The sequence below is a fragment of the Herpailurus yagouaroundi genome, unplaced genomic scaffold (genome assembly GCF_014898765.1).
Source record: "Herpailurus yagouaroundi ecotype Mexico unplaced genomic scaffold, PumYag 28, whole genome shotgun sequence".
Lineage (NCBI taxonomy): Eukaryota > Metazoa > Chordata > Mammalia > Carnivora > Felidae > Herpailurus > Herpailurus yagouaroundi.
The window spans coordinates 6,937,271-6,957,829 of NW_024412376.1; the positions used below are offsets into that span (position 1 = coordinate 6,937,271).

A 20,559-nucleotide genomic window follows, 5' to 3' on the forward strand; every position below is an offset into this window, starting at 1 on the left:
GGCTAGGTTGTCCCAAATAGCAGCTAGAGGCGTTCCGGGCAGGGAGAAGAATGAAATGCCGTGGGCAGGATGTAGGTGTGTGTGCACGCGTACGTGTGGGCACGCATGTGCGTATGCGTGTGCGTGCATGTCTGTGTGCTTCCTCCTTTCAAGAGAAAGGAGAAGAACTGAGTCAAAGTTAGTCCTCATGGACAACCCTCTGCCTTCACATTATTATAATCCTCCTCCTCCTCCCCCTCCTCACCATGACGGTTATTTATTGAGTCATGACAACGTGCCAGCATGGTGCTGGCAGCTTCGTGTGTCATCTGAGGCAGTCCTTCCAACGACTCCTTGGGACATGCCTCATTTTCCTTCTTCACGATAGGAACCTGAGATTCAGAGTCCAGAAGAACACAAAGCTTAAAAGTGGCACAGTCGGGATTTGAACCCAGGTCTGTCTAGCTTCAGCCCTGAACCCGCAAAGGCAGTCTGGTGGGCAGGCTATGGCAGGCAGTGATTCCAGGGCCCAGACGTTTGGAGAGAGCCCAGGAGGGTCCAGATCAAACATGCCACTTCACAGGGGGAAAAAAACCAGAAGCCTCATCTGGTGGGGAGTCTGCATTTCAAAAGTTGTGGAGGCTGCTGGGGGCCTCATGGACAAGAGCAAGCGCAGATTGGAGGTCACTGTCACCATCAATCACCACCAGCCTTTTGTTGGTAGGGTTGAACGGGAAGGGGCTGGTTTAGGCACCAAGCAGAGAGGGTGAACCAACAGCATTGAGGGGACTCTGCTGGTGGCAGGAGATGGGAAGGAGCATTTACAATTTTAAGATGAATCTCCATGGTTTGGGGAATACTCTGATAGAAGACAAGGTGCTGTTTCTAGGTCCCAGAGGTGTGACGATGAACAGCATTCCCATAATGAGCTAGCTCATCCCGGTGATGAGTCAACCCTTAAAAAGACTAGATATTTTAGGGCGCCAGGGTGGCTCAGTCGGTTAAGCGCCAGACTTCGGACTTTGGCTAAGGTCACGATCTCATGGTTTGTGGGTTCAAGCCCCACATCGGGCTCTGTGCGGACAGCTCGGAGCCTGGAGCCTGCTTCGGATTCTGTGTCTCCCTCTCTCTCTCTGCCCCTTCCCCCATTCACTCTCTCTCTCAAAAATAAACATTAAGAAAAAAAAAAAGAGACTAGATGTTTTGTGTATTTATCAGTCCAGTTTTGAACGTTTATTTTTTTTATTTTTTTTATTTTTGGGACAGAGAGAGACAGAGCATGAACGGGGGAGGGGCAGAGAGAGAGGGAGACACAGAATCGGAAACAGGCTCCAGGCTCTGAGCCATCAGCCCAGAGCCCGACGCGGGGCTCGAACTCACGGACCGCGAGATCGTGACCTGGCTGAAGTCGGACGCTTAACCGACTGCGCCACCCAGGCGCCCCTATCAGTCCAGTTTTGAATGCTTCCTTGATCCACATCACCCGCAGACCTGGAAGTTATCAAGAAATACATTATTATGTTTGCATTCAGAGATACTTTACAGTTGAGAAAAATATATACATGAAACATAAAGTATAATAGTAGCCAATATATACATTATCTATCTATCTATCTATCTATCTATCTATCTATCATCTATCTAATGTGTCAGACGCTGTTTTAAGTACGTGCGTGTGTTAGTCATGTCTAACAATGACTGGCTTAGGTGAGCGCTCCCATGACCCCCACTTTTCATATGAAGAAACTGAGGCACAAGGAGGCAAAGTAACTTGCCCATATGGCTAGTGAGCAGTAGAGCCAGCATTCAACTCCAGGCTGTGTGGAGAAGGCAGAGAGGTGGTGATACCTTCAAGAATGGGGTGACGGGGCCCCTGGGTGGCTCAGTCGGTTGAGTGTCCAACTTTGGCTCAGGTCATGATCTTACGGTTTGTGATTCTGAGCCCTGCCTTGGGCTCGCTGCTCTCAGAGCATAGCCCGCTTTGGACCTTCTGTCTCCCCCTCTCTCTGTCTCTTCCCCGCTCATGCTCTCTCTCAAAATTAAATAAAACTTAAAAAAAATTAAAAAAAAATGGGGTGAGTCGTGGCCGAGACCTGTGGCCTGTGGGAGGTCGGGGAGGGAGGGCAGGGCCGGGTGAGCCCCCAGCTCTGGGAAGGAGTGGGGGAAGTTGAACTTGGCCAAGTTGTAGGATGGGGGTCTTCACGAGCCGAGGCTGGGGCGAGACTGTTTCTGGACTCTGCTGGGGAGAGAGAGGGAGCCTGACTACAGAGTGGGGGGTTGTCAGGGACCAGTGAGTGGCAGGTTCGGGATGCCAGGCAAAGAACTTGGTCCATTCCCTCTGAGGAGGGGCGGGGGGGTTCCCTGGGGGATTTGGAGCCTTGAGCTGGCATAGCATAAAGAACAAAGCACCAGGACACCTGAATTCTGGGCCCGGTGCTGCCTTTAGGTGTCTTGCCCAAGGTCATTCAGCTAATTCATCTCTCTGGATTCCAGCTATCTCATTTTTTAAATAAAAGGATTAGGCTAGATGAACCCTCCTGGCTACAAATTTTGCGGCAAAACCAAAAGGCTCTAACAGGGTTTTTGAGGCGGATTTTGGGGGTGGGGCGGTAGAAGAAACTGGAGGCAGTGAAAACTTGGATTCAGAGAATGTGGAATGAGAGGGGATCTAAGAGCCCCACCTGCCCCATGTTTTACAAGTGGGGAAACAGAGGCACAGAAAGGGGAGGTGGTTTTCCTCCGCCACACAGCTCATTATTGTAGAGCTGAGGTGACAATCCAGCCTCTGGTACTTAGTCTACTAACCTGCCCGTGCCTGTTCCACCTCGGGTAGGAGCTGAGGGGAAGCGTGCCTCGGGTCAGGGGTGGAAAAGAGTAGCAGGGAGGCTGAGCCAGAGAGTGCTAGCCACTTGCATTACCTGCTTGTTTTTTCAGCACTGGCTGAGTGCCCGTCCCCAAAGCTCAAGAGAGCTACTGATCTCTGGTTCCAGTCCCAGCTCTGCCATGGCAAGGCCCTGACTCTTTGGGGGTACTCTTGCACACTCCTCTGTGAAATGGCCAGGGCTGGCCCTGCTCTGGACTGTGAGCTGAGGCCATAATGTCATGAGAGCCACCGGTCAGGGAAATTGGGGTCTGAGGTGGGACCAGTGTGGAGGCAGACTCCCAGGGCCTGGGCTCCTTTTCGGCTTCTCTGGGCCCGGGGCCCTGTTCCTCAAATGTCCTGTGGTGTGGCAAAGGGGCAGGTGCTCCGGCCTGGAGCTACAGGGCCGGGTGCAGGTGGTGAGGCCGGGGAGGGCTGTGCTGAGCCGCTGACACTTGAGTGAACCTCCCTCCCAGGTTCTTATTAGCACTGCTCCATGTCAAAGGAGTCTGGTAAAAGTTAACAGGCCTCCCTGACTCCAGGAGATCAGAGGGACAACTGGGAGCTTACTGGGGTCAGGGAGAGGTCACTGAAACCTGCTTGATCGAGTAGTTGCTGGGGCTGACCCTGGTCTACAGGCCTGTCCTGTCCCTTCCCTTAATCCAGAACCCAGGGCTCCTTCCAGGGTGGCTGACCTGAGCCCCCCTTTGTCTGAAGGCCCCTTGGAAGGTGTCCTGGGCCTTCCTTGTAGGGCCCCCTCTCTGTTGGCGGGCACCTTCCCTAGGCTGGGGCTCAGTGTGTGGGGGAGAGAAAGTGATGCAGTGGAGAGAGGGCAGGACAGCTCTGAGGACGAGGTGCTGGGCTGAACAGGGTCTGGGCTAGGCCTAACCAGGTGTGACCCAGGTCCCTGACCCCTGGTGGCCCAGAGTGGGAGGAGGTGAGGGTTGGGGGCTGGAAGGAGGCTGCTGGCTAACATTTACCAGTACCTTTGAAGATGTAAATGCTGCCCCAGCCCCTGTTGGGATTGATGGGGTGAGAGTTCACAGGCATGGTCGCCTGCTTCTCCAAGCGGGCTGGAAATCTTGCAGACAGATGGGTTAGGGTCCCTTGTAATAGGACTTTCCCAGGGAGGGAGGGCACATGGAAACTGCTATTTCTGGGGCTGTCCTGGATGAGGCCCACTGGTCTGAACCCTGGGGAGAGGCTGACAGAAGCTGTTTTTTTCAATTGCTCACATTTGGGTATGTTTTCCAGGGTATATTTAGTCGCACTAACTAAGGTCCATCATTGGGAGGGAAGCTACCGTCTCCTGCCTTTCCCTGATTTGTACTTTTTATTCTGTAAATACTAGATTGCTTGAAGTTTCCTGTTCACACTAGGTTCTTTTTCCTCTGCTCATTTCTCTGCGAGCACGTCCTTCCCCACCTTCTCAGCCTGGCTAACTTCTATTTACCCTTCGGCATCACCTCCTCCAGGAAGCCTTCTGGGAACGGAATCTGCCCCACTCCTCTGTTCCATAGCATTCAATGGTTCATTCTATCAATTACTATTTTAAGTGGTATGTACCAGGCCATGTCCTATTGGTAATGTATCAGTGCATGGAACAGACCAGAAATCATCCCTCAGGGAACTTCTATTCTGATGGTAATGACAGTGAACCATTGTATAACCTTATTTTAAATGCTTTATGTGTATTAACAAATTTAATCCCCAGAACCTCCCTAGGATTAGGTCAGTTAGTATGTACATTTTACATTTGAGGTTACCTAGCTGACAAGTAGCTAACTTAATTTGATTTAATCCTTACAGCAGCCCCAATGAGATAGATGTTGTTTTCCTCATTTTACAGGTGAGGAAACCAAGACAGAAAGTTGGGTAATTGGTCCAAGGTCATCTAGCCAGGAAACAGGTACCATACAGGATGGCTCGAAGCCTGTGAAGGACCACACTGCCTCCCTGTAATAAGAGTACTCTGTGCCGGGCTGTGCATTGGTCCTTGCTAAGCACTGATCTCCTCTAATCCTTATAACAGTCATGTGAATGAGCTGTCCCTGCTCTGAGGCTGGCGGCCAGCATGTGCTTAGAGATGGGACCCTTTCCTCTGTGCCACAGGAAGCTGGCAAAGGGAAAGGCGACCACTCTGAAGGCACCGAGTCCCAGTCTTCTGCTCCTTGCTGGCTAGGAGGCCTCAGGGCCTTGAAGAGCGGTGGGCCTGTGGTGCCTGGGGCTCCCTCCATCACAGGGAAGGCATCTGGTAACGTAGAGCCTTTGGTTCCAAGATTATTCCTCCCCTGTTGAGATGTTTGAAGGGGTTAAAGGAGGTGATTGGACACAGCGAAGGTGTTCGGTGAATTTTTACCAGTTGTTGAGGAATCATTCTCTGTTCCAGAAACACAACCAGACGCAGACGAAAATGCAGAGACTGCAAGCGTTTTGCTGTGGAAGGGGGAGGATTATAGCAGAGTGGACTTCTGTCTTCAGGCCTGGAGCAGGCGTGGGAGGTTCCTGCTCGACGCACGTTTGATTCCTTTGTTTTGATATCTGTTTTGTTTTGTTTTTTAAAGTTTATCTCTTTATTGAGAGAGAGAGAGAGAGAGAGAGAGAGCGAGCCGGGGAGGGGCAGAGAGAGAGGGAGAGAGTGAGAATCCCAAGCAGGCTCCACACGGTGCTGTGCCCTATGCGGGGCTCAATCCACGACCCTGAGATCATGACCTGAGCTGAAATCAAGAGTCAGACGCTTAACCGACTGAGCCGGTCAGGCGCCCCTTGTTTTTGTTTTAGTTTCTTTTTGCTTTTCCAATTAGGAAGAGACCATGGTCAAATCTTCTGGCTCACCTGCCCATACTGTAGGGCCTCGCAGGCTGGCCAACTGGGTATGTGTATGGGAAGAGGGGGAGCAACAAATGGGCAGCTGAACAGGGACCTGGAGCCCACAACCAGGTCTCCTGGCTTCTCACTCGTGCCATCAACCTTGTTCCCTTCCAGAGCCCTGTCTCCTGCAGCAGATAGCTGCCTCCGACCCCCCTGCCCCCTCCTCCAATTTATGAATCCCTTATTTTGCTTGAGTAAGAGTCAAAATGCAGGACTGCACCTCAAAGAACTAAGCTCACTTAAACCACTGGCAGGTAATTTGATAGACGAGTTGGCCAGCGCCCGCTTTGGGAATTAAGCAAAGCCTGAGCCGTGGAGACAGTGGGAAACAAGCTTGAGGCACTGGTGAGCGGGTGGCCTCATTTCACCCAGGGACAGCCCCAGCCCCAGCCCCGCAGCTCAGATTGGAAGGCTTGTGTGTGCCAGGTCGACAGTTCCCATTTGTCTCTCAGCCTCTCCCTCCAAAATGCAGGACCGGCGGACCCTGCCGATGAGTCCTCGCCGACTCACCTGGGGCGGGGGTATCTCACCAAGTGTCGGGGAGGGCGTGAGGGCCAGTCTGTCCCCACCAGTCTACGTCTCATCTCCCAGAACCCACAGGGTAAGAACGCCAGCAAGGGATCTCTCGTTGGGTGAGCTCGCTTGTTTGTTGGGCAAACTCAGAGGGAAGGAGGGCCTTCCAGCAGATGGGCGTGTGGTATGCAAATAGGCGTCTCATGGGCCACGTGCAGAAAGTGACCGCCTGTGGCAAGCTGCGCCACTCTGCCGCGGGGGCCCGTTGCAAAGGGGGAAACTTGTAGATCCTCTCATCTCGATGGGGACTACTCAGAGCTCTGACTTCAGATAAGCAGAACAAACAAGCCTCGGCCCAAGTGGGAACTGGTTCTGCCCCCTCTCTTTGCTTTTCTAAAGTCATCAAAGCCAAGTTCCTAAAGCCTGACTGTCTCACGGTGCTTTCTGATGGTTTCATTGTTCTGTTTATTGTGCTTATGACAGTGCTAACAGACCGCTTTCAAAGTGTGTTGATATTTCGGTTGTTTTTGAATGGCCCTTCTGTTTTTCTGCATCTGGACAGCATTACAGTCTGGCCCCAGGGACCCACTGGGTTCCTATAAAAGTGTACCAGGTCCCCTTTTGCAGAAAATACTGGCCATGGCAAGATCAGACACCCCATCTGGGCAGGAACAAACAGCAAAAACTAGAGCAGAATCATGAGACAGTATTCAGCAGCCAGGGAAGACGGGCCTGTGCTGGGTAGGGGCCAACGAGCACTGCCAGCTGGCCCGTGGGTGTTCTTTCTGTCCACGTTCACAGTGTCATCTTCCCGCTGGAGGACTTTGCCTAGCAGAGGGCACAGGGCGATGCCACTAAATGCCGGTGGTCATCGGTGGGTTCCCACTCTCTTTGTCTTCTCCCAGGCTGTCTGGTCAGTCACCAGCATTAGTGTCCAAACAGGGGGCTCCTGGGGACCAGACGGAAAACAAGAGCTGGAAGAAGGGGACCAGCATGGAGTCCAGGGGAAAACCAGAAGGAGCAGGGTTACTGGAGGGCAGGGCAAGCACAGCTTATGCTGCTTCTCTTCATAGCTCTTGGGGGATCTTTCGCTACATTGAACACAAGGGCTGAAGTGGGGAAAAGGTGGAAGAGTCCTCCTAAGCCTCGTCCTCAGCATTTAGGCCTTTCCCTTTTGACTTCTCTGCCTGCCGCACGCCCTCCCTGCCACTTCTACAACCAGCTTCCTCCGGTGGGAGGGAGACTCGGGATACCGACCCGTGCAGAGGAAGTGAGTCACACAGGCGATCTCACTATATAAGTTGAGTACAGGCTCTAATTCATTTCTTCAGGGTCTTCTCTGCTTTCTTCTTCCAGGATGGCTGAGATTTTCTTTAGCCCACGTACCCGACCAGCTTGTAAATGGTTCCCTCTCGTTTGGCTTCAGGAGTGGCAGGGCCCCTTTCTGCCTGACCTGCAGGTAATTCCGTGGCTCAGTGTGTGGCTCAGATTTAGCAAGCCCCTGAACTCGCTCTCCGAGTCAAATGGGACGAAGATGGAGAGGGCCGACTGTGAGCTCTGGTGCCTCGGTGGTGCACTTCCAGGGGCCCGGCAGGTGCAGAGGAGGGGAGGAGTCAGCTCTGTCAGTTACATCTCAAACGGAACCACGGGAGGCTTGTAGACTACAGTTAGTGTGTTCATGCCCATCAACTTGTTGGGGGAGGGGTCAGGGGCTGCAAAGTCTGATGGACCAGTGACGACTGGTCTCTACCCACTAAGCCTCAAAGTTCTTGACTTCTTTATGGCAATGTTCCCCAGTAGTTCCTTCTAGGTATATGCTACCATGTGAAAAATTCTTGTTTCAGGTCCCTGGCCTAATCCGGATTGTTCCCTTGAACTTTTAGCATCCGTAGAATCGCGTGTTTACTGCATTTACTTTAGCCCAGCTGGGACACTTGATCAAACCCTCACTGGCACCATTTTATTTCTCGGGAGTTGCCTTGGCCCTTGATTCCAGCAAGGAGACAAAAGAGAGACACTGAGTCAAGGGCTGGGCACATCCCCACAGGCCGGGCTGACTGGCCTCTGAGAAGCCTTCACAAAGGCATGAGTATTCTATAAGAAGGCCACTTCCTTGTTTCCAGTGTGATTCTCTGGATAGGTGAGAAAGAACTGTGGCCTCCATCTGCCACACAGTGTGTGTGTGTGTGTGTGTGTGCGCGCGCGTATGTGTGAGTATGCGTGTGTGAACGCTTGTCATTTTGAAAAATTTCAAACTTTATGTAGCAGTTTCTTTCTCACCAGGGTCTCTGCTTGTGTGAAACTTTAATTTTATAGCTTTGGCTGTTAATTCATCATGGGCACCACCATTAATAAATATTTATGGAGCTTTCACTGAGCACAGCATGTTGAAATAAGAACTATATATTTGACTCAGAGGAGTCGATAGCAGATGGGGGTAGATTTGGGGAGGGGTTGGAGAAATAATCACTGAGGGTTCTTCCAACCTTGGGATCTTACGACTTAATAACTAAAGCGAGAGGGTCCGCTTGACACGCGCTGGGCAGTCAGTCTGCTCAGACAAGAGAATGGGGCTACAAGAAGGTAGTCACCTTCAGAAAACCCACCCAATGCTGGCGGCACATATGTCTGGCAAGGGATTCAGGGCTGCAAAGGGATGGGATGAATCTTCTTGGCCTTTCCCATGGTGCCCTCTAAAAGTAAATATTTGCTGATTGAGTGATGGTTTGCCATTTGATTTTGGAATTTAAAAGAAACGTACACTTTGGGGGGAAATTTGGAGCCCATGGATTCTCTGGCAGGAAAGGACCAATTTGCTCCTGTTTTGTGGGGTGTCGGTGGCAGCTTGGTGCAAGTCTCCATTGGTGAGAACCCTGGAGTTGTGTGGGCAGAGAGCAAGTCTGGAGGGAGGGCTGCGTGCCTCTCATGGAGTTCAGTTAATCAGACCAGGAGCAGTCCGCCTGCCACAGCAGTGACTCAGGCCTCCTGGGCGGTTTTCTTCAACATTATGAAGATGAACAGGGCTTGGTGAATTCCCTTTGGACCTGGGCTTTGTGCCAGTTGCCTCCATATTTATGGGAAGGTGGGCCGACCATGGTGGCAGGCACTAGAGTGGAGTCCGTGGGTGCGCTCAGGAGAGTGGCCTGGGTTCTCGTGGAGTTGTGGAAAGGCGGATCTGAGCCCTGAGGGGTCAAGACGCTCCTGCTGTCAGCTGGGCAAGCTATTATTATCACTATTCCCTTTGTGCGAAAGAGAAACAGAGACAGAAACCAGGAGCGGTTACGTGCCCAAGGTAACACTGTCAGAACAGCGTCCACAGAGTCAAGGGCAACAGGAAATGGAGAGTCCCGATGGGCTGCCACTCAGTTCACAGATTTTCCACTGCCGTGTGGGTACGGGGAAGGCCGTCGAGCAGAGCTGAGTCTCTCTTTCTCACACAGGATGATGTTCAGTGTCTCACAAGATGCTTTTCTCCTGTGTTAAACTGATGGGATTAGGGCTGAAGAGGGCTGATAGAGAAGCAGGGAACTAGGGAGTATTGCCTGCTTCCACATCTACTGCTACTTTAACTGTGTAGCTGCTTTACCGTTCCAGGCCTCTGTTCCCCTATCTGGAGAGTGAAGATAACAGTGATAACTAACCGTTTCATAGCGTTGTTGGGGGTGTTAAATGAAATACTACATACAAGGAGATTTGCATCATGCGTGGAATACGAGTGGGTGCTTAATAACTATCAGGGGCCACTATAGGGAGGTTGTCTAGTGGTTTAAGGCACAGAATCAGAGCCTGACGACCTGAGCACCGAGAGGTTAAGTGACTTGCCAGGCCACACAGCTGGTGAGGAGCACAGTTGTGGTGAGTTCCATGGTCAGTATAGGCATTCCTTGAGATGTTTGGGGTTGGGTTCCAGAGCGCAACAATGAAGCAAGTGTCAGGATAAAGCAAGTCAGCTGACTTCTTTGGTCTCCCAGGGCATGTAATAGTTATGTTTACCCTACAGTGTAGCCTATCAAGTGTGCAATAGCATTAGGTCTAAAAAAAAGTACATAACTTAAAAAAAATTTTTTTTCTAACGTTTATTTTTTTTGGGAGAGAGACAGAGCATGAGCAGGGGAGGGGCAGAGGTGGGGGTGGGGGAAACACAGAATCTTGCCTGTCACAGATTCTGAGCTGTCAGCACAGAGTCCGACGTGGGGCTCGAGCTCACGAACCACAAGATCATGACCTGAGCTGAAGTCGGCCGCTTAACCGCCTGAGCCACCCAGGTGCCCCATAAGTACGTATCTTAATTTAAAAATACTTTATTGCTAAAAAATGCTGACCATCACCCAAGCTTGCAGTGAAGGTGTCATCAGTGAACACAGATCACCATAACAACTATAACAACAGTGACAAAATTTGAAATATCGTGCGAATTACCAAAATGTGACACAAAACACAAAGTGAGCCGCAAATGCTGTTGGGAAAACGGCGCTGAAAGATTTGTTTGAAGCAGGGTTGCCACAACCCTTCAATTTGTGAAAAATGCAATGTCTGAGAAGTGCAGTGAAATGAGGTATGTACTCTTTCCAGACTTCTCTGTGCTGGATCCTTTGATCTGGGGGACTGGGATGGGGCTCTTCGAGCAGCAGTGCTGGTCACAGGAGCTGTGATCAGGAAATCACAGGGTTGGGGTGATCTGAGTCCCTGGCTCCCCTGGACAGGGGCTACCTGGTGAGGTGCAAAGCGCTGCAGGGGCTCTGGGGGACTGCTCCTCGTCGCCCTCCTGGGCCGGCTCTGGGCTAAGCCAGAGCAGCTGCCCTTGCCTACCCACAATCCAGTGGGGCCAGCTGCCTCCAGGCAGAGCGGAAGCCACGCGGTCCGGGCAGGGTGGGGGTGCCCCGGCGCCCTGGGGATCTCGGTGCAGCTGTCAAGCCTCTGTTGGTGCCTGGTTCCCCCATAAAGCCATTATGTACCGGGAGAATTAATCATGCCGTTAGGTAAGCATTATGGCACTTTTATGGCAGCTTTGAAGCTAATCTGTCATTAATGCCTGCTGGATTATCATGATTTCTTGCAGTTGTGATTCATTAACTCGAGGCCTAATGGTAATTCTATTAAACATCTTCCATGACCGTTTGCCCCAACATGTCCCCACTCCGTTCCATTGTGCCACCACGGTGGCATGACTGGCAACCTGTGTGGTCTCGGAAGAGATGGACAGGTCCCCCTGCCAGCTAGAAAGTGCCCAACCGTGCACCCACCCCCTGCCCCACCTCCGAGCACGCCTCCTCCCCATTCCAGCCGGACTTTTTAGCCCATCCTCGCCGTTCTCCCAGGGGTGGCCACGATGCCTTTCCGGAAACACCCATGGCTGCTTTCCAGAGCCCAGGCTGGGCAGACACCTGATGGCTCCACAGGTGACTGTCAGTCCCACGGGCCCTACCTGTGGCCGACGTGGGTTTGGGGCTGAGAGAGAAACAGGGGCGCTGCTAAAGAAATCGGGCCACACGTGCCCCTTCCCCTTCTTGCTCAGAGCCAACGACACCCCCCAGGGGAGGAGGCAGGCGGCCGGGACGGGAAGCAGGGGTGGCAAGCTGTTGACTGTGGGCCTGCCAGCATTAATAAAATCCCTTGGTGAGCTTTTTCAGAAAGAAATGGTTCTTTTAGGCTGGCTGTTCTCTGCAAAAGGTCAGCTTCGGGGCACGGCTTGACTGATGGGCTGTGAGTAGGCAAGAAAAAGAAAGCTGGGAGAAAGGGCTGCTGGGGGTGGGCCGACAGGAAGCCGGTGGAGGACTGGAGCACAGGCTCGTCCCAGGTGCCAGCATCTTGCCCCTCTTTCTGCACCATCAATCAAGCCCGGCTTCGATAGCTTCACAATTTGTAATGCCCCCGCCCCCTCCGACCTGCCCAAGTGCGCACCAGTGCTGACCCTTCTCGCCCCCCATTCAGGCCTGTGCTGCCGCCCGGGTGATGGATGGCTTCTCCCCCCCCCCCCCCGCCCCCACCCCAGGCTCGCCTTGCCACAGCTGGGGAAACACGGGCAGGTAACAGAGGTCAAACCCGGGGCAGCCGTAGTGACCCAGTCACCCAGGCCAAGGGACTCTGTGTTCCCAGAGGCAGCAGGTGATGCCAGGGATAAAGAAATAGAACTGAGAGAGGAAGCAAGAGAAGATTCTAGCTATATAAGGAAAAGGTGGGGGGGGGGGGAGAGAAAAAAAACCCCAAACCAAAAAACCTCTCTGCATCCTGAGGTCTTCCAAGTCTTCTAAAAATCTCTAACATGGTGTGATGTCTTCTGTGCACAGCTACAACATTGCCTGCTCCACTCCATCTGTGTTTTCTCACGCCTGTGCGCTTTAAGAACCACTGAAATGGAAAACAAGTTAAAAAATACATAGATGTATATATAGTGAGACGGGAAAGAGAGAGGGCAGTACTCTGCAGCCCGTACTCACTTTTTTTTTTTTTTTTTTGCACCAGTGTTTGTTGTAGGAAAAAGTGTATAAAAACAAACCCCAGACAACTGGAGTAAATATTCTCAACACATCAGCCGAGGAGAAGTCAGGATCCAAGGTTTCCATCCTTCCTCATTCTGGGCAGAGCTGGTAGGAAAAGAAAGGATCTCTGCCCGTTTTCCAGCTTCTAGGTGGTGTCCCCTGTTTCTTGTGCATGGATGAAATGGTTCTCCCGCTGGAGGCCGGCAAACTGTGCTGAGGTGTGGGCTGACAAGTTGGCCCAGTGGGGGCTGCCTTGGGAAGCTCCCTCCGAGGGCTTAGGGGCTTTCCGAACACGGGGAGTGAAGGGTAGCCCAGACATGGTGGGTGTATGTGCCTGTGTGCCTGTATGTGTGTGTGCACACACGTGTGTGGTGCAGGAGAGGTCTGCGTCTGCTGCAAAGAGCAGCAGGTGAATTCAGTTCAGTGCGGGTGGCCTTGGGACCATCCTTGGCTGTGAGGACCAGGGACCCTGCTCTCGGACACCCCTGGAGCCCGGCCCAGACTTCCTCTTGGAACATCGGAGTCTGAGTAGGGGGTCCAGGCACGGGAGTCTGGGGACCATGGATTTCCAAGTGACTCGAGCAGAGACAGCAGAGAAGGGTGGCTGGCAGGCCATGGCGGGGTCAGGGCTGGGGAAGGAAGGAAATGGAGGAAAGCAAAAACTGATAGGCGGTGGAAGGAGAGAGGAAGGGACAGGAAGAGCGCTGAGAGAAAGATCCAAGAGATAGATGGATCACGGGACAGGAGTCAGCAGGGAAAGAGAGAGGGAGAGGAAATTTAATGAGGGCAACTTGAAGGCCAGCTTTAACCAACAGCTGGCGGGGGGCCGGGTTTGATCTCCTTGTGAGTCAGGCGGCTTGATTAATTGTGGCCTGTGGAGGAGGACGGACACCTGGCCCTGCTGCTGAGCTCTTTGATCTCCGGGTTTCTCAGGGCCTGTGGGAGGGGAGTTGCTTGCCTGGCTGGGGGCTCCCTGAGAAGGAAGAGGGCGGCCCTGGAGAGGCTGGGAGAGTCAGGGCGGTGGGGGTGGGGGGGGGGCGACACAAAGGCCAGGCGGGTCTGGAGCCGTGAACAAAGCCTCCGGGAGGAAGGTCAGCTGTGGGAGCGGGGACCGGAGGCAGCCTTTAAAGGGGAAGTTTCACCCCTAATCTCTGGGCGATTCTTTGGTGAGGGTTCCTTCACCCTCTTTCTTACACCTTTGTGTAGAGACAGCTGAACTGTCAGGGGGAACCAGGAAGAGCAGACAGCCATTTGCACAAAATCGTGTTATGTTGCTTGTGGCAATGGGGCTAGCTGGTTTAATGAAGGAGTGAGCTCTTCTAGGGGCATGAGGAGAAGGGAGGTGTAGGACTCCCTGGAACTGGCTCCATTTTATGCATGTTGGATGGAAACAGATTTGAGAAAAGAAAGCGACATATTGCAAAAAAAAAAAAAAAAAAAAAAAAAAAAAAACCACCCAACCCTTCAGAAGAAGGAAAAAAGGAACTAAAACCCTAATGCCCTTAAAAAAGAAAATCAAAAAAAAAAAAAAAGTCATATATTATGTCTTTGGACTAAAGCCAATGGTGTTCTGCCAATTTCAAATAATAGTGTAACTTGATTAAGAAACTTTACAGGATTTAAAGTTGTTGGCTTTTCTGACTCCTCTCTGAGACTTCTCCGTAAGTCACTGTCTACACCAGGCTAATTTGTTCCCAGATTCCTTAATCTTTTGCAAGTTGGTGATGACGTTTATGACTTGGTAGCCATATTGGAAGTGTTCATGATTTCTTTTGCTCATGACTTGCTCGCAGAATTTTTGGGCGACTTAAAACGTCACCCTGAAAATGTCCTGCTCTCGAAATACTCTGTGTGTGTGTGTGTGTGTGTGTGTGTGTGTGTGCGCGCGTTGTGTAAGCTCTTTAAGCTTTACCTGCCCTTGCTCTCCTTTTGGGTGGGCAAACTCCTGCTCATAGCTGCCTTAAGTCTCAGACACAAGAGTGGGAACAAGAATGTCTCCCTAGAGTTCAGCCTGCACATGGCACATAGGACGCCAAAGGCTCTGCAGACCAGCTGCAAAGGGAATTCTAGAAGGAAGGAGAGGGGCACCTGGGTGGCTCAGGGGGTTAAGTGTCTGACTCTTGGTTTCGGCTCAGATCACGATCTCATGGTGTGTTGAGCTCTGTGCTGACATCTCGAAGCTTGCTTGGGATTCTCTCTCTCTCTCCTTCTCTTTCTGCCCCTCTCCCACTTGTGCACACACACACACACGCACGCACGCTCTCTCAAAAAAAAAAAAAAAAAAAGAAGTGAAGGAGGACAGTTTTTCTGGTGGGATCAGAGTTTTGACTGAATGACCTGAGTGTGGTTTGGAAGGCACTGGCCTTGCCTGTGAACGAATGCCCAGCTCTGCATTCAGTCACTAGCTCTGGACTTTGGGCCTGCCACTTCATAGCCCTGGAACTTCAGTTTCCTCATCTATCAAATGGGATAAGAAAAAATACTTGCCTCACAGGCTTGTTGTGAGGATTAAACACATTAGTATATGTGAAAGCACCCTGTAAATGATGAAGCCTTCAATTAACAGCAGGCATTAGAATTACTGCTTACATTACAGAAGCCCGGGTCTCTTTAAACAGTCGTGTTGACAGCAAGGATGTTTTAATTTCAAACAGGGTTTGCTCATGGAGGGCATTAGAAAATGAGATCCCATGTTACCTACTCTCCCTGGGGCACCTGCTGTCCTATAATTACTATTTACTAATAAGTACGTTTTGTTCATAAATGTCCCATAAAATCTAGTTGAAATCCTTTCTCCTGCTGGCTTGGCTTTTGTGGATATGACTAGGCAGGAGCCATTGGAAACACCCTCCGGTGGTAGGGTTCTTGGTCTGTGAGCTGGGGTACCTAGCCTTTCCAGGGAGGGCCTGGCCGGTTTGACTTGTCGGTCTCCGCTGTACGGTGGGTCTCTTAAATCTTGCTCTTCCCACTTCCGCCTGATTTGCTTGTTTGTGAGAGAAACACTGTATTCTTTGAGCCTGGGCTTCCTGGAGCTTCCTGGATGTTTCTCCATTGGTCGGTGGTAGTCAGGTGTGGGGATATTGCTACCATCCACAGGCTAGATGCGTGGTGCCTGGAGCTCAGGCTCTGGTTCGAACGGCGGCTCTGAGGTGAGGGCCATGGGCCGTGGGACAAGCTGTTACTAAAATGGGAAGGGCAGTGTTTACCCGTCGATGGTTGCAGTGAGGACAAAGAGGGCCTATATAAAACTCTTAATCAACATCTGGCACATAGCTGATGCTCACTAAATGATTATTCTTGTAGACCAGCGGTCTCAACCCTGGCTGTCTGTTGAAATGACGAAGGTTAGTTAAAATTCCAAAGCCTGGGCCCCACCTCCAGAAATTCTGATTTAATTAGTGTAGACTTAAAACCCAGGTGGTTCTAATGTGTAGCCAGGGTTCAGAAATAGTGCTTTTCAAATTTAATGTTCATAGAAAATACCTGGGGAATCTTAACAAAATGAAGATTCTGCATCAGTACATGTGGGGCAGCAGAACCTGTGCATTGCTGATAGGCCTGCTAATGCCTGGGTAGGGACCACACTTTGGGTGGCAAGGCTCCATCCTTTCCTGATCCTCATAGCTCAGTGCACCTGGCCATGGCCATGGATGGAGACCTGGGAAGCAGGTGGAAGTGAACACAGAAAGTGAACACCTGGGAGGCAGCTCCAGAGGCTTGCTGAAGGGTGTTCCTGCCAGGTACCATTCTGGAATCTGAAGTCCTCCTCAACACACACACACACACACACACACACACACACACACACACACATGCGCGCGCACACACACACACACGTGTGCATGCACATGCCTCCTTCTGAACCCAGTCTTCAATACCCATATAAACAGCAACCAGATGATGTTTTCCAGTGTTTCAATATCTTTTCATGTTTTCTACTTTATTCTGTGAAGACGACCAAATGAATGGAAACATTAGCCATGGAATTATTAAGGGCCCAGGTCATGAGTTTTAAGTATCCACTTGTAATACCCAACTGGAAAAAGTAATCTCTAACCTGGACCTGTAAATAATAAGCTTAAGACCCTTACATGGCCGAATGAAATTCCCACAGGGGAGTATGTTCCTGGAGCAGATCCCAGTGAGGCTGAGGGTAAACGGCTACTAATGCTGGCCCAGGAAAGAGGGGATGCATCGATGAGAGAGAGATAGAACTGACCAGAACAAAGGGCTTCTGAGTCATGGGAAAGGGTCTTCCAGATAGCACTCAGTCTAGAAGATTTTTTTCCCCCCGTAATGACGGGCACATATATAAACTATTGCCTTCTCCCAACAGGTGCCGATGACTGGGGTGTTTGGGGGCGGGCCCTTTTGCCAAGGACCCTGACAGAATGGGTTTTCCATGGGGTGGTATCATGCTAACACCATAGTTCATGAGTTTATAGAATAATAAATGGAGAAAGGAAGAACCAGAGTCGATCTATGGTTGATGAAGACCCTTCATGAAAGAATGAACTTTGTTGAACAATTGAGAGCCCTCTCCAGTTAGACTATCAGCTCAGATCCAAGAAGTGGGGAGTCTGACATGCACGTAGTGGCGTGGGTCTGGGACCACCCTGCGTGGCACGCATGATCTGATCAAGCGGGGATGAATGGTTAGGACATCTATGGAAGAAGGAAGCCCAACCTGGCCCATGTTGGAGGCTTTCACTAGTCACCAAGGAAAATAATTTTGCCATATGGCTGAGGGATGGTAGTTGACGCCAGAACCACATGGTAGCCACGCCTATATTTTTTGGTTGGATCGTTCAATTGGGTTAAGTTAACTATTCAGCAAACAGCACAGAGTGTTTCTGTGGTTCAGGTCAGGACCTTCTGTCTCAGGCCCTTTCATTGTCTTTCTAAAGCCGGGTGTTGGAGACATGTGTCAGGGCAGGAAGAACCCAGCTGCCAATCACTGTTGAGATCCTGGTGTATCGGGCAGTTAGGTGGGCAGCCCCTTTTAGTGGAAGATTCCTGCACACAGGTTGCTCTTGCCTTGAGGTGCCGCTCATTCCCAGAAAATCCAGGGGATAAGCCCCAGGCAAGCTTCAGTGGGCTTGCCCAAGCACATCTACCTCCAAGAAGTCTGGGGCCTGCTTGCACGCAGAAATCGACAAGTACCATTCTGGAAATCTTGTTTTACTGCTCCTTTCCCCTCCACCAGTCCCCCTCCTCTGTCACCTCCTCTTTCCCTCCTCTGGAATCCTAGTCCCAGATGTGACTTCTCTGTTTCCTTTGGCTGGGAATTTGCCGTTTTCCCATAACCCAGTCATGGGTTGCCTGTTAGAGAAACCAAAAAACTCCAACTTTCTGGGAAGACATCTAATTAAATTCCCAAAGAGGGAAGAGGAAAGCCCCCCTCTGAAACAGAACCTCCGGAGACATAATCATCCCAGCAGAGAAAGTGCCCGGGCTAAGCCTGGTGAACCGGTAACGTGGTGTTCTGTTTCTTAATGTCCTCTGCGAAGAAGCTGGCCCTGGGTTTAAAATAGCCCTCTGGTAAAAGCAACTATTTAAAGAGTATTGGGGTCTGAGAAATGCAAAACAAAGTGTTGTTGATTAAAAACACATGGTTTGTTCTCGAGACGCGAGTAGCCAGCAAAATCAAATGTGACAGTGTTTTGGCTTTTTCTATCCCACAAGACATGATGGTGATTTATTAGAGTGATGTCAGCTGTGGTTAAAAAGAGTTTGCTGTGTTGTCTTAATAAAAAGAGGCTTTACCTTGGAGCTGTCAAACTCCCTCTTTCCTCTGGCTCGAGGCAGTGGCTGCTGGACCCTTGGCCCTCATGCAGGGGCTTCACCCCAAGGGGCAGAGCTCTGCCTTCGGGAAGTTCGTGAGGTCACAGGGCACTGAGTGCTTCTTGATGGAGATGCAGGATGGTCTTGCGGGGGCTGCAGTCTGCTCTGGGTTTGTTCGGTCCGTGCAGAGTGCAGGTGTCGTAGCCAACTTGGAGCTGGAGCTTGGCCTGACTTGGAGGGAAGTTGGAGGGAATCCTATGGAAGGGAAGAGACCCTCGCCCATGGCCTTCTCCAGGTACCCTGGGCAGAAGCTTAACGGTCAGCAGGGTAGGTAATCTGCTGAAAACAATGAGAAATTGGGCTATTAGCTCAACATGAGGAGAATCTCCTAGCTGAAAACTCTTTGGCTCTAAGGAGAGAAACACCTCAAACAAATTCAAGTATCCAGGGTATACTGAAAGGACACAATAGGTCATCTCACAGACGTCTAAGAAGGGACAGGCTATCCTGGGGGACGAGGTGGGTGGCCAGGTCTGGAGCATCTGTCTTCTTCGTGGCCTTGGCTTGCAACAGCCATGCCCAACGCCACATGACCGCATTTTTGTTCATATACCACCGTCTTTCTCCGCTTAGTCTCATTGTGTCAATTCCAGATTCCAGAGAGAGCAAATCCAGGTGGTATAACTGGAGTCAGATATCTATCTCTGGTCCAGTCGGCAGCAGCCGGGAGCCAGGGCCTGGGTGGTGGGGTTCCAGGTAGCCAGCGGAGAAGCTGGGCCAGGAGGCAATGTTAGGGGGTAGACCCAGAAAGGAGCCGTGTGTGTTAGTTACCAGGGCAGGTGAAGAAAGCAATTATAGGTGCCCGCTTTTGTCCTAAGGATCAGGGACTTTCTGGGAGAATTTGATAATTGTGATTTGTGAATGCCTCTTGCTCTTTTTTTCTTTAGTTTTTATTAAAAAAAATTTTTTTTTAGGGTTTATTTATCTTTAAGAGACAGAGAGTGAGTGGGGGAGGGACAGAGAGACAGGGAGACACAGAATCCAAAGCAGACTCCAGGCTGTCAGCACAGAACCCAATGGGGGGCTCGAACCCACGAACTGTGAGATCATGACCTGAGCCAAAGCCAGATGCTTCACCAGCTGAATCACCCAGGAGCCCTCCTTGCTCTTTATTCTGTAGGAAGGATAACCACCCCAACAGGAGAATGGAATCCCAGCAGACACCTTGAACATCTTTCCTGGAGACGCACCCAGGAAGTGAGATGACATTATCATTTCCTAAATTAATATATGGATTTTTTTTTCTAGCTGTAAAGAAACACATACATGACTGTAGAAGCCTTGGAAAACAGGAACACACAGGGATGGATATAAACAGCACCTGTAATCTAAGATAACGGCTGTTAACATATTGGTATATTTCCTCCTATCCTTTTTTTTTTTCTTTAAGTAGTAACCTGGGGCTATGTGAACGATCTGGGCTTAAGATCTATCTTTTGACTGTAATTATGTGTCGTCAGACTCTAAGACTTGAGGGTTGCTTGAAATTTATTCCCATAATTTTCCTGGAGCGCCCAGTGTTGTTTTTCCCCTGCTCCTTTACCTTTCCCTGTAGGGGGCAGCTCAAATAGAATCGATACTCTGTACTACCTACCCCCAGGCCCCCCCCCCCCCCGCCCGTGGCTTTTGTGCCAGGCAGCCCGCGCCCCAGCCATCCCATAGCTTTTCAACTGTTTCCACTCGTGAGTCCCTTCCACCCCCCCTTCCTCAGGGGGGTGACTTTTCTTTAAAGCCACAAATCCCATCTCCTCAGTTCTTGCTGAACCACCCATTTACTGGTCCTCCTTTGCATATAGGGTAAGATAGACAAAACTTTCCCCATGGCCCTCTGGCTTGCTTGCCCACTGTTCCCAGATGTGCGCACCTTCCCTCAGCCCTTGGACTGTCTCAGTCGTGTTCTTGCCTCAGGCCTTCACAAACGCTGCTCCTGCTTTCTGCTCTTCAGCCGGTTTTCCTGGACTCAGCTTCCAGGCTGAGGTCAACGTCGCTTTTCCAGAGAAGCCTCTTCTGACT

General features: G+C 51.0%; 1 long non-coding RNA gene across 1 annotated transcript; it reads right to left on the minus strand.

Moving 5' to 3' along the window:
* Positions 1–5,178: 5,178 nt before the first annotated feature.
* On the minus strand, positions 5,179–6,344 carry LOC121038241 (uncharacterized). The gene is made up of 2 exons (XR_005794388.1): positions 6,221–6,344; positions 5,179–5,410 (listed from the first exon to the last, which is right to left on the minus strand). It is a non-coding gene; the product is annotated as an uncharacterized LOC121038241 (long non-coding RNA).
* Between the last annotated feature and the right edge of the window lie 14,215 nt (positions 6,345–20,559).